The sequence below is a fragment of the Paramisgurnus dabryanus genome, chromosome 23 (assembly GCF_030506205.2).
Source record: "Paramisgurnus dabryanus chromosome 23, PD_genome_1.1, whole genome shotgun sequence".
In the NCBI taxonomy this organism is placed as follows: Eukaryota; Metazoa; Chordata; class Actinopteri; order Cypriniformes; family Cobitidae; genus Paramisgurnus; species Paramisgurnus dabryanus.
The window spans coordinates 25691359-25705677 of NC_133359.1; positions in this window are offsets into that span (position 1 = coordinate 25691359).

Here is a 14319-nt window from a genome sequence, read left to right on the forward strand (position 1 = left end):
CGACGAATTGGGAACTCGCTTAGAGAGACCAATCTGCTTCGAATACTACTAAAACGCCAATGAACTTGGCATTGAGATATTTGCATAATGCTGGCGCCGCCCCGCCAGGTGCGTATATAAGCAGCAGGTGCAAATAGGGAAATTAGCTTTTTATCGCTTCGAAAGCCGGCAGTATCTGCTACTAAGAAGCTACTTTACTCTGTTGGGATTTGATTGCTGAAGTTAGTTGGACTGGCAGTACCACAACGGACGCTTCGCTTATTCCACGGCTCTACATCTGTTTGTTTGTTTTGAGTTTAGTGTGTGCGTTGCCCTTCCCTGTGCGCATCATCAACTGAGCATCTGAGTGAATATCCCTAAAAGAGTGATACGAGAGAGCTTTGTGCCTTGTTAAAGGCAGCCACTCTCTCGTATATCCGGAGATCAACGTCCTTTTCAGGATGGCTTTTCGTCCGTGCGATCTTGGGTGCGGCAAGTACATGGGTCCGAAGGACGGTCACGAGCGTTGTCTTTCGTGCTTGGGCATCGAGCACGCAGATGCGGCGTTTGCTGGGGGTAAGTGTTCTCACTGCGAGAATATGTCCCTTGTGGATTTGCGGAGACTATTGTCTTTCCTCCGGGAAAAACGCAACCCTCGTCATGCGAGTGCTGAGCGCTGCCACGGAGCGCCTGTGAGGCTCTCAAAGGACGACCTCCGCATCACTGTGCTGAGCCGGTCGGGGGATTCGTCCTCCTGCACTCAGCCTCCTCATCCACAGCCGGTTGATGTGCCAATGGAGACTTAAGCGTCGTGTTCTACGATGTCTCTAGAATCTGTTGTGCAGCCCTCCGAATCCACTGAAGCCGCAGCATCCGAGAGTGCCTCCTCCCCCTGACGTGGACCCCGACGCCCTTCCTCCCTCTGGTCGGGTTGGGACGCCGGAGTTCGATCCAGAGATGGTGGCCGTGCTCGCTCGAGCGGCGGAGACCGTAGGGTTAGAGTGGGTTAACCCCCCTCAGCCCGAGCCGTCCCGCCTGGATGATTGGTTCTTTGGAGCTGCCCGGGTTTCACAACCCTCTCCGCCGGTACCATTCTTCCCCGTGGTGCACGAGGAGCTGACTAGAACCTGGAAGTCGCCGTTTTCTACCAGATTACGGCCGTTTCAGCCCTCCCCCCTCACCTCCCTCACCAGCGGAGCCGCTAAGGGTTATATGGGGATCCCCCCGTGGAGCGTGCGGTCGCGATGCAACTGTGTCCGGCCACCGCTCCCTCCTGGAAGGACCGCCCAACCCTTCCCTCTCGTGCTTGCAGACAGTCGTCCGGTTTAACGGGCGCTGCCCACCAGGCATGTGGAGAGGCGGCTTCAGCCCTGCACGCAATGGCGTTGCTGCAGGTTCACCAAGCGAAGGCCTTGAGGGATCTGCACGAGGGAGGACACGACTCGCCTGTCCTTTCGGAGCTCCGGGCTGCCACTGATCTGGCTCTTCGTGCTACGAAGGTGACAGCGCAGGCGATTGGTCATGCCATGTCCACGATGGTGGTCCAGGAACGCCACTTATGGCTATGTCTGGCGGACATGTCGGATGCGGAGAAGAACAAGTTCTTAGACGCTCCAGTGTCCCAGGCTGGTCTATTCGGTGAGTCGGTGGAGTCTTTCGCCCAGCAGTTCTCCGCCGCCCAGAAGCAGACGGAGGCGATTGCTCAGATCATGCCCCGGGGCAAGCGACCTGCATCTCGCCCTCCAGCGCCGGCTGCCCCGTCTGCTCCTCGCCGAGGGCGTCCTCCGGCAGCTGCCTCCACCCCCCCTGCTAGAACATCTTCCAGGCCACGGAGGGGGAACAGCCATCGGCAGCCCGCCCCGCCCGCCCCACCCGCTTCCCGTGGTAAACGGAAATCGAAGCGGCCCTGCGACGGGCCACCTGGATTTGGATGGGAGCACTCTACGGGAGACGGTGATGGCATCGCTCCCTCCACCGGTAGAGGGCCGTGTGGAGAATCTTTGGTTTCGTTTTGTTTCTGTTCCGCCGGCTTCTCAGCCGGCACCCACAAAACCACAAAAAGAGTGCATTCCTATTCCTTCTCCAGGTCTCCAGAGGATCGAGAGAGATGTGAGCGGGCATTCACATGCTCTTCCTCCCTCTCCTCTATCGCCAGCGGGTGTCCCGAGGAGTCCAAGCTCTCCGCTGAGGAGATTGGACCACCAGCACCCTCATCGGAGTCTGCGCTCTCCGCTGAGGAGACCAGACGACCGTCACCCTCAGCGGGCTCAGGTCAGTGTCACACACACACATACTGTAGATACTTATGCTGTCACAGCAGACGTACCGGCAGTACCACCTGTCTCGCTTCGCCGCCCACCGCGGGCACATAGGTAGTGCCGTTAATTCCCCTCCTACGGTCCCTGGGGGCTTGGCTTCAGCTTCCCAACCCGTCTCGTTGGGTTTTACGTACTGTCCGCCTCGGTTACGAAATACAATTCAACCGGCACACACCCAAATTCTCGGGCATTCGTTTCACCACGGTGAAAGCGTCCGATGCACATGTACTGCGTGCAGAGGTCGGAGTCCTGCTGGCGAAGGACGCGATCGAGCCGGTCCCTCCAACCGAGATGAGGTCGGGTTTCTACAGCCCGTATTTCATAGTACCCAAAAAAGGCCACCGCTACGACCGATCTTGGATTTGCGCGTTCTGAACAAATCTCTGCAGAGGAGGTCTTTCAGGATGATAACACCGAAGCAAATATTCAATTCAATTCGCCCCCAAGATTGGTTTGCGGCAATAGACCTGAAAGACGCGTACTTCCATGTGTCCATTCTCCCTCGTCACAGACCGTTTCTCCGGTTTGCATTCGAGGGCCGGGCATACCAGTACAAAGTTTTACCGTTCGGGCTGTCTCTCTCTCCCCGTGTGTTCACGAAAGTAGTGGAGGCGGCGTTAAAACCCCTCAGAGAGAGCGGTGTTCGCATATTGGCTTACCTCGACGATTGGCTTATAATAGCGCATTCTCTGCGGACGCTTTGCGAGCACAGAGATTTAACGCTTCGGCATCTCGCCCGTTTGGGTCTTCGGGTCAACTGGGAAAAGAGCAAACTCTGCCCCACGCAGAGGATCTCTTTTCTCGGTATGGAACTGGACTCGATCGATTTATCGGCGCGTTTGACAGAAGAGCGCGTCCAGTCAATTCTGACTTGCCTCGGTTCATTTCGAGGGAAGAATGCGGTCCCGCTGAAACAATTTCAGAAGCTCCTGGGGCATATGGCAGCAGCAGCGGCCGTGACACCGCTCGGACTGCTCCATATGAAACCACTTCAGCGTTGGCTTCACGATCGAGTCCCGAGGAGAGCGTGGCGCGCCGGCATCCATCGTGTTGCTGTTACACCTGCGTGTCGCCTAACATTCCCCCCGTGGTCGGACCCCGCGTTTCTCAGGTCCGGTGTGTCCATGAGACAGATCTCTGGACATGCTGTTGTACACACAGATGCGTCCGACACGGGCTGGGGTGCCACGTACGACGAGCTTACAGCTTCAGGGGTGTGGACAGCACCCCAGTTGCACTGGCATATCAATTGCCGAGAGTTGTGGGCAGTATATCTGGGACTTGTACGCTTTGCTACGGAGCTGCGAGGGAAGGATGTACTAGTACGCACCGACAACACTGCGACCGTTGCGTATATCAACCATCAAGGCGGTTTGCGCTCCCGTCACCTGTCGCATCTCGCTTGTCATCTCCTCCTTTGGAGTCAGAAGCATCTGAGGTCCCTTCGTGCCATTCACATTCCGGGCTCACTCAATACAGCGGCGGACGCGCTTTCTCGAGCTGCGCGCCCCGGCGAATGGCGACTCCACCCCCAGACGGTCCAGCTAATTTGGAAGAAGTTCGGTCGTGCGCAGATAGACCTGTTTGCGTCGCCGGACGATACCCACTGTCGCCTATTTTATTCACTAACCGAGGGCAGCCTCGGCGTGGACGCATTGGCACACAGCTGGCATCGGGGGATGCGCAAATACGCATTCCCCCCAGTGAGCTTAATCGCACAGACACTGTGCAAAGTCAGGCAGGACGAGGAGAGCCTTTTACTGATTGCCCCATACTGGACGAGCAGGAATTGGTTTCCAGAACTAATGCTCCTTGCGACAGCCCCTCCCTGGCGGATTCCCCTGAGGAAGGACCTTCTTTCTCAAGGAGGGGGCACATTATGGCACCCGCGCCCCGACCTGTGGGATCTCCATGTGTGGTCGTTGAGCGCGCGCAAGGTTTAGGTGATTTACCACAAGCGGTATCTAACACAATCGACGCGGCACGAGCTCCGTCCACAAGACGGGCTTACGCGTTTAAATGGAACCTTTTCGTCACCTGGTGCTCTTCGCAACGCGAGGACCCCAGAGAATGCCCTATTAACATCGTGCTTTTATATCTTCAACATAGGTTAGACGGTAGGCTGTCACCCTCCACCATTAAAGTTGATATCGCTGCTATTTCTGCTCATCACTCACTTATCAACGGCAGATCAGTTGGCCAGCATGATTTGGTTATTAGATTTTTAAGAGGCGCTCATAGGCTAAACCCCTCGCGCCCTCCTTCTATTCCTCCCTGGGACCTGTCCATGGTGCTGAAAGCCCTTCAGGCCCCCCCGTTCGAGCCTTTGCAGTCTGCGAGTCTGAAGCTTCTGTCAATGAAAGCTCTGACCCTGCTAGCATTGGCCTCAGTGAAGAGAGTAGGGGATTTACATGCATTCTCTGTTGACGATTCGTGCCTTCAGTTTGGTCCTGCTGCCTCGAGCGCAGTGCCGGTCCTAGATGCTGGGGGGCCCTAAGCAAAGCTTTGTGAGGGGCCCTGTGTCAGTGCATTCAGACCCTTATAGCATAGCACACATACATCTCGGAGACGTCTATTTGATGTCTGCGTTTACATCTGCAAGATGTCTTATTTAAATTGTTTTCTCATCTGCAATACGTCTGTGAGACGTCTCCTAAAAGATGTCATATAGACATATTGAAGATGTCTGCAAGACGTTTTTGATTTAGAATGTATGTAAAGCAGCTCTTTTCCTTTATAAGATGTTTTTACACACCAGATGTATTCCAGATCTCCAGATCTTTACCAGACATCTCACAGACGTACCTGTGCTATCTGGGTAAAACCCAGTCAATGTTGCTGTTAGTTAGTTGTTAACTAACCACATAGTGTATTATCTTATAGCTGTATAATATTCCCATATGCACATTACTTTGAAACCCTGACTGATAAACTTGCTGATTATAACATGAAACATGTATTTGCTGATAAGTTGTTTTGATTTAAAATGTGTTGTGAGAAGCACTACAAAATTTACCTGATCTAAATGAATGTAATGAATCAAATTAAATTACATATAAATACATACTGTTAATACACAGGGGTTAAATTGGGATTTGTTATGTGGGGGGGGGGGGGGGGCTCTGTGGGGAGGGGTACTTCGAGGGGTAACATGTTTAATACTGATGACAGCAAAGCCACTGGTGTGTTTCAATGACATTCTGGACCTCTGATAGGATTTGATAAGTTTCAGCTTTAAAAGAGCATTTCACCCGTAGAAACATTAATCTTTATTGAAAGTGTTATATTTGTAGTCGAAATGTAACATACATTTAGAATTTGGTGCCTATTTGACAGAGAAAAGGGGTGTTTGTAGTCTCATTCCCTCAACAAAGACATTGCACTTCCTTCTTTCAATGATGCAAAATGATGATTTTTACATCATTGAAAGAAGGATGTGCAACACTGAAATCTGTATTTCTCCAGTCTCAGCGGCAACTGAGAAAATGATGCATGACCATTCAAAAACATGACTGGAGTTCTAACTATACAAAGCTTAATGCAAATGGGTGAAGTGTCCCTTTAAAGCTGTCACAGAGGTTGACCCCAAATATTTTAAAAATAGTGTCTGATTTTAAATATTGCAAATCTATGAGTTTGACACCCTATATCCATTTGTTGCACATGTCATTATGCACAACTGATCAAACTTTAAAGGAAGTTAAAAGAATCAATCTCCTTGAATAATTCTAGGCATAAGATGCCCAAAAAGACTCAATTAACAAGATAAGGTACAACACACAGTACTGTATCAGCAACATGTCTTAGAAATTAGCCATAGAGATTCCCTATGCTGGTCAGCAGCTACAATCATATAGTTAGGTTTGATTTGTGTAATCAAAATACATTATTTTATTATCTATACAATGAGTTATATCCAGTGTTATCCAGTTAACATACTGTAATTAAACGAGTGACATATACTTTAATCCTTTACAAATTTCAAGTCTTCTATTAAGTTTTCTCGACGTGGGCACCATTCTTACCTCTCTCTCTCTCTCTCTCTCTCTCTCTCTCTCTCTCTCTCTCTCGTCAAATTATCCTGCACGAGAGCGCGTTCTTGAAGTTCAAAGGAAAAAGCGCGTGTTTTCGCGGCAATTGTGTCACCCAATTCGCGTCATTTGAATCGCCCCATGCTAAGACGCGTGTCTTTACATTGACTTAATCTGCTCGCGCAAATCCTTTATCTTGTTCCCTTGCTTCACGTTTTTTCCCCTTCATTCTGCTCCAGACGGATAGCTTTGTCTTTGTTTTAAATCAATGGTGGGCATATAATATGCGCATCGTTACCAAATCACTCTTCAGCATCATGCACACGGCCGTTTCTAAATTTGAAGGCTGCAACCTCCGGATCATGTCGCATATGCGCGCTGCATACGTCATCAAGCCTGATTTATTTAAGTTAAATAAGCATTTCATTTGCAAGTCATAAGCATAATATAACAATTAACCATTAACTAAGAATAATAGTCAACATTATAATTGTTAATATTCTAAAATACGTTTTTATGATGCATATGCAGCCTACAAATGTGACCTCTGAAGGCTGCAGCCTTCGGATTGAGAAACTGCCTGCATGTTGTCCGAGTACATATCAGTGATTTAAGAAATCATTAAGTATTTTTAAAAACCCGCACAAATTCGGAAGTTTGCAAATTATTTAAATTATAGCGTCTTGTTTTCATTAAACATAATAATAATTTTTCTTTGATATAATGGTTTTAAATAATTCTGAGATCAAGGGGGCCCTCTAGTGGTGCGGGGCCCTATGCAAATTGCGTACTTTGCGTATAGGAAAGACCGGCACTGCTCGAGCGTAACATTGAGGCCCAGACCAGGCTACGTGCCCAAAGTTCCCACCACTCCTTTCAGAGATCAGGTGGTGAGCTTGCAAGCGCTGCCCCCGGAGGAGGCAGACCCAACCATGGCTTTGTTGTGCCCCGTACGCGCACTGCGATTCTACGTGGACCGCACGCAAAGCCTCAGGATCAGCAGAAAGGGAAGGCTGTCACCAAGCAGAGGATGTCTCATTGGATAGTTGATACTATCGCCCTGGCTTATAATCTTCAGGGTATTCCTTGCCCCTTTAATTTGAGAGCGCACTCCACACGGAGTGTTGCCTCATCTTGGGCTCTCGCTCGTGGTTCCTTGCTAGCAGACATCTGCAGAGCTGCTGGTTGAGCGACACCTAATACGTTCATTAGATTCTACAGTGTTCGTATCGAGCCTGTATCCTCTCGTGTTCTTTCCTCACCAGGGGGAGCACGGAGAGCAGTCTCGCAGGTCGGCTTGCAGCCTCCAACTGATGCTTCATAACTGTGTCAGTATGGAAGGCCTTCAGAGAAAAAATGGGTAATGGTTTGAATTGTTCTTCCTCCGCCGCCTTGGCAGCCTTTGTTGCGGAGCATTGGCTGTCAGCCTTTCACTAGCTGTATCCTCGCGAACCTACGTGTCTGGCTCGGGCTCCACATTGTGTCCCACCGGGTTCCTTTGTGAGTATTTTTCCGTGGGGTTAATCCTACCAGCCCACGTTTCCCTTAGCAGAGCACTGCTTTGCTTACACAGCCACAGCTGTCTTTATTTTTATCTTCCGCAGCGTTCCTATCCCGCTCAGGTAGGGCGCTTCCCAGTCGCTGGCACTTCTGTGGGGTAAAGGAACATCTAGTGCCCGGCCTTTCTGCCCTATCCTATTTCTCCATTCCCTGAGGGGATTTGGAGGGTTTTTCTGCAGACACTGGAAGAGGTCAGCCCATAGTGGCGTTTTGGTAGGGATTCCCAATTCGTCGGTCACGACGTGACGTCGTAGTGACCGACTGAAAGGGAACGTCTCAGTTACGGATGTAACCCTCGTTCCCTGAAGGAGGGAACGGAGACGTCACGTCCCGTCGCCACAGGTGCTGCCACCTGCTGTTACGGCCGGTCACACTTTCCGGCTTTCTCAGCGAAAAAGAAGCTAATTTCCCTTTTTGCACCTGCTGCTTATATACGCACCTGGCGGGGCGGCGCCAGCATTATGCAAATATCTCAATGCCAAGTTCATTGGCGTTTTAGTAGTATTCGAAGCAGATTGGTCTCTCTAAGCGAGTTCCCAATTCGTCGGTCACGACGTGACGTCTCCGTTCCCTCCTTCAGGGAACGAGGGTTACATCCGTAACCGAGACGTTTTCCTCATCTACTTTGTACTTCATGATCAACAAACAAACAAAAACAAACAATACTTTTGATGGCATTGATAAACATGTGGTGGTTTTCTGTGGCATTGAAGAAACGTAAGCCATCAAAATGAAATAATTTACGTAAGAGGCACTCGGGCAAAGGAAAAATGCCGGCTGCTGCTTGTTCTCACACGACAGCATCAAGCTTCTGTCATGCTAACACATTGACCCAGGGTTATTATAGTTTAAAAAAATATATATTAGTTTTTATTTTTATTTAGTTTTATAATGTGTTATTTTATTTCAGTGTAGTTTAAGTTCTTTTTAGTGGTGCATAAATAGTTTTAGTCTTAAGCATAATATAATGGTTGTGTACATACACCTTGCCAAATCTGGAAATGTTGAAAATAAGAGGAGAATAAGAGAATTATTTAAAAAAATAAGTTTTTTTATTTAGTCCTGTCAATCAAAGAGCAGGACAAATACCACACCAACCAACACTCTAAATTCTGTTGGGTTTTAAGCTGGCTATAAATAATATACATATATATATATATACATGTTTGGTTATAAATAATCATATGCTGGGTTGTTGTTAACCCAAACATGAGTTAAAACAACCCAGCATTGTATTGAAACAACCCAGCATATGCTTATTTATAACCCAACATGTGTTTTGTCCAATATTTTCCCAGCATTGGGTTAAAAATAACCCAGATCATTTAGAGTAAATCAACACATCCTACTTGAACAAACTTATGTCTGAGCAAAGTTTAATGTTCTGTCTATGAGTGTCCATTTCTGTACCAGAAGACATCGTTGTTCTAACATAATATAATTATTTGTTGACTAAATATTAATATATATTATTGTTGATTATTCGCAAAAGCATATAATAGTGTCAGATTAGTTCAGCGGACATTCTGTATCATAGCAACCAAAAAGCATCAGCTAACACTGCCAAGCAAGCGGTCGCTGTCAGCGTTTTCAGCCATATGTGATGTCTTGTGTCGGATCATTGTGTGTGTCACGTCTGACACCATCATGGGTCCTGTTTTGGTTTGCCATGTCTTGTTATAATTTATATTCTTGCCTTGTTTACCACCTCAAGGGTGTTTCTGTTATATAATAAAAGTCTTTTTGGTTGAGAGCTGTCTGCACTTGGGTTCTGTCCTCCACACTCATGACACACTCATTAAACCTTTTTAAGGTAACGTTACCACATTTTTTTCATGTTGTGAGTATTTCACAGTTCTGTCAGTGGAAAATGTATTCATATTTTTAAATGTTTTCTCACACAAACACATCCAGAGCAGTTTTTGATCTTTACCATTGAGGAGGCCGACTGACCAACCATCATTAACACAACAAAAACTAAAGAAATGTTACTACAAGTGAACCGATTCATTTACTCATTATGCTGTGAGTACACCACAGTTTTATCAGTGAAAAATATATTTGTGTGTTTCTCACTGCTTGGCATTGACAAATGTGGACCTGTGTCATTTTTAAATTTCATGGGAAAAGTGTATTTCTTAAAAATGTTTAAGGGCTCTATCTTACACCCGGCGCAATGCAGCGCAATGCGCGACGCAAGTGTCTTTCGCTAGTTTCCACCCTAATTTTCCCGTTAAGCGCCGCGTTGTTTAAATTGCAAATGCATTTGCGCCCCCTTTTGCGCCCATGGGCGTTCTGGTCTGAAAACGAGGTGTGTTCAGGCGCATTGTTGGCGCGTTGCTATTTTGAGGCAACTAAAATAGACTACGCCATTGACCAACAAAAACCTGGTCTAAAGTCTAAAGTCAATGGCGCAATGTGTTTCATGTTATTTAAAGAGCGCATTAGTAAAATGCGCTTATACACGGGAGGACAACGCGGGTTTGCTTATCACAAGGTACATGAATGCGCAGCAGCACAAAAATGCTTTTAAATATGAAAGATTAAAGGATTGAATGTAAAAGATTATTATTGAGTCTCTTGGACATAAATGAGGACTAATTATGAGATGTTAGAAGGCGCAAAGAGCTGCTTCACCTGCAGCCTGGTAAGTAAATAAATGCTTTGCTTTAAACAAATGCATCTGTTTTTAAATGTTTTTTTTAAATGCTACCTCACGGATTTATTGTATATGATGACTCTGTACCTGCGGATATGGTGAGATCAGAAACATTTTTAAGTAATGCTTAAAAAACTCTTTGCTAAAAAAAACGCTGTCCAAAGTGCTGAAACGCGCATAGAGCCGTTTGTAAAAGTGCTGAAACGCGCATAGAGCCGTTTGTAAATTCTTTATCTCCTGTTTGTTACAAATAAAGTATTTTTAGAGTACAAACCTTATCTTACATACTTGTAAATTATTTTTTGATGATATTGGATAGCCATTCATTTAAAGCAATTACAAGCCTGCTTTTTACTTCCATGACTAAAAGAAAACGGGTTTTAAAGGTTTTAATAAAAAAATAACAATTTCAATACAAGTGAAAAACAACACAATTATTTAACATTAATCTTAAACTGGGGATCTTCTTCCTCCGCTTAGTTTTTCAGTTTACAAAGTCCGTTATCTAAATAGGGATTAGACATAGCGCCAGCGCAACTTGCTTTTAAAGGGGATGAGAGCTGAGTCTCTCATTGGTTTACTGCACGTTACGCCCAAAATACTCCCATTACAACAGGACCAACCCTTTTCGACCATGCGCTCGGCGCAAAAACCATTTTTCCCGTCGTTAAATTAGCAAAAGTGGATTCGGACACGCCCATTTAGACGTTCCGCTGTGCGCTTTAGACAATGCGCTTAGATCGTTAAAATAGGGCCCTAAATGTTGTTTGGATTAAGGAACTGCACACTGATTTTGTTTTTAAAATATTCCTGTTTGGACAGTCTGTTAAAGTCATAAAGGAATGGTTGATACATTTCATGAGATTAAAGTTTAAATCTAATATTAGTTTTAATGTTGTGAATCTGCTCTAATCTATGGAATGTTTTTTTGGTCTTTTTTTAAATTAATTAATTAAATTATAAAATAATTAATTAAATTATAAAATAAAAATAAAATTGCAAAATATGTCCCAAATTTGAAAATTAAATGCTAAAATAAAAATTAAAACATTATTTCATTTTCATTTTTAACGTGATGAAGCATCATTCCGGCCAAATTAAAAAAGAAAATTAAATTGATGATTTGACATTTCATTTTCAATATAATCTTGAGTCAAGACTGACAATATTAAAATAAAAAGGCAAGCTTGAAAAGGAATCTGTAAATACATTTTTTTTTAAGGGTTTTTATTCATGCCCAAGCAATAATAGGGACAAAATTAAAATGTAAAGTTCAGTTTTAATTTTATGTTCTGTTTAAATTATTTGTTTTCATTTTCTTTTTCGTTTTCATTTTCATTTTCATTTTCAACTTGTATGCAAATTCAATGTTAATCAATGGGTGGCGTTTACTTGCTTAAAAAAAAGGGGATTGGCTGAAGCAGCGTTGCCAACTCAGCGACTGTGTTGCTAAAATAGCGACTTTATTGCTACATCTAGCGACTTTTAGGCCCATTTAGACAAACTTAGCGAATGTTTGGATGAATGTTAGCTTCACATCTGTACAGATAGGCTACTGTGTCGCTTGTACTGTCCCACGAGTGCCGGGTGGCCCTGTCCCGGTGAAATGTGCGTCTGGTGTCTCTGTGCATGGAGCTGGGCAGTGTAGGAGCTGACGCGTGGATGAGATTCGCATACATTTTTTACATTTCAAAGGAGGAACAAACAATAAAAAGTGGCTGGTCCGCTGTTATATATGTGCGTATTTTCACACATCTGGTCCGGTGAGGCGTCAGTTTAACGAGCTGATACACCGACCAGTCACTTACTTTTAAATGAACATTATCTGTTTATTTAGCCTATGTGTTGTCTGTAAAAGTATCAGAACTTGCGTCCTCTGTGAAATGCGAGTCTCTCGGAGTCTTCTGTGTACACTGCACTGGACACAACATACAGTTCTTCTGACCATAGCTGAAGCGTGGAAGACGAGCTACGCACATAAGGGCTGTGACGATATCACAGTAATACTGCATCACTGCTGTAATAAGATGCCAGCTGCGGTGATGTCACGGCCGCAACCTTATAAAGCGCGTCATGCCCAAGTGCTCTGATTTCTTGAACTGTACCAACTCACTCCCTGGTTTTAAACCCCTGCGCGAATAACAACATCTCTACAAGAAAATGTCAGAGCCATGCCCATGAAATTTCATGTGCAAGGAGTCCGAGCCACGCGCATATTAAGCTTTCTCATTCAAGGAGAAGCACTGCGCTGGTGATGATAATGATGACAGCATAATAATAATTTAAAACTATAATGTGCAAACATGACAACTATCGTTATGAAGGCAGGAGCGCGTATACTGACAGCACAACTCGTTATTTGGTTGAATGCTGTGCTTATATCTGGAGCTACTGTAAGCGAATTTCTGAAAGCAATGATTGGAGTATCCATAAGTTTTGCGCAGTTATTTACGTAATGATGCAATTGTCGATTTCGTTTTGTATCCACTTTGAGAAAATCTAATTAAACATACTAACAATAATAACATTAAATAATATTTATTTTCTATATCTTTTGAGTTTAATATCAATTATGGAACAGTTTTTGTCATTGTTTGTAACCCATTTTTTGTACAATAAATTATTAAGAGTTTCAACATGTTTGGAGAAGTGTGTTTCTATTCACGGAGAGTTTACCGAAAATGAATGTCTAAAGAAATAGGAATCAGGTTTTGCACAACTCATCAGAAACAATCTTAAACTCTGCATGTTCTTTCTGCAGGTTTTCAGGTTGTTATTCTATGAAATGTATTGTATAAAATGGGTTATAAACGATGACATAAAAGGTCTATAAATCATTGTATATTCAAAAGATATAAAAAACAAAAGTTAACATATAGAAATACATATTATTTCACATTGTTATTGCTAATATAATTTGTTGTTTTAATAATATGGGGTGGGTTGTTGTGCTAACAGTCTAACCGCGTGATTCTGTTGCTTCTTCACCACGGTAAAATAAAATCCCGTACGGTCACAGCCCTACTCACAAATCAGCGTTACAAATGAGGACCACTTACAAATACCACAAAGGCTGAAGGTCTGCTCTGCCAGTGTGCCCGTTGCAAAAGTAAGTGACTGTTCACTCATGTCCATTTTCATGAAATGCATACAAATAACACGCAGTGTGATTATAGTGCTATATATACGCCAATTTTGCGAGCATATGATACTCCAGTCCTTAACGGATTTTGGCATAATTATGTATTGCACGATAATCACACTGTGCTATGTGTATGCATTTGATGAGAATGGCTGACGCCTCACCGGATCAGATGTGTGAAAATACGTACATATATAACAGCGGACCAGCCACTTTTTATTGTTTGTTCCTCCTTTCAAATGTAAACAATGAACGCGAATCTCATCCACGCGTCAGCTCCTACACTGCCCAGCTTCATGCACAGAGACACCAGACGCACATTTCACCGGGACAGCGCCACCCGGCACTCGTTGGCCAGTACAAGCGACACAGTACCCTATCTGTACAGATGTGAAGCTAACATTCATCCAATCATTCGCTAAGTTTGTCTAAATGGGCCTAAAAGTCGCTAGATGTAGCAATAAAGTCGCTATTTTAGCAACACAGTCGCTGAGTTGGCAACGCAGCGTTAGCCAATCCCACTGATTAACATTAAATTTGCATACAAGTTGAAAATGAAAATGAAAACGAAAAAGAAAATGAAAACAAATAATTTAAAGAGAACATAAAATTAAAACTGAACTATACATT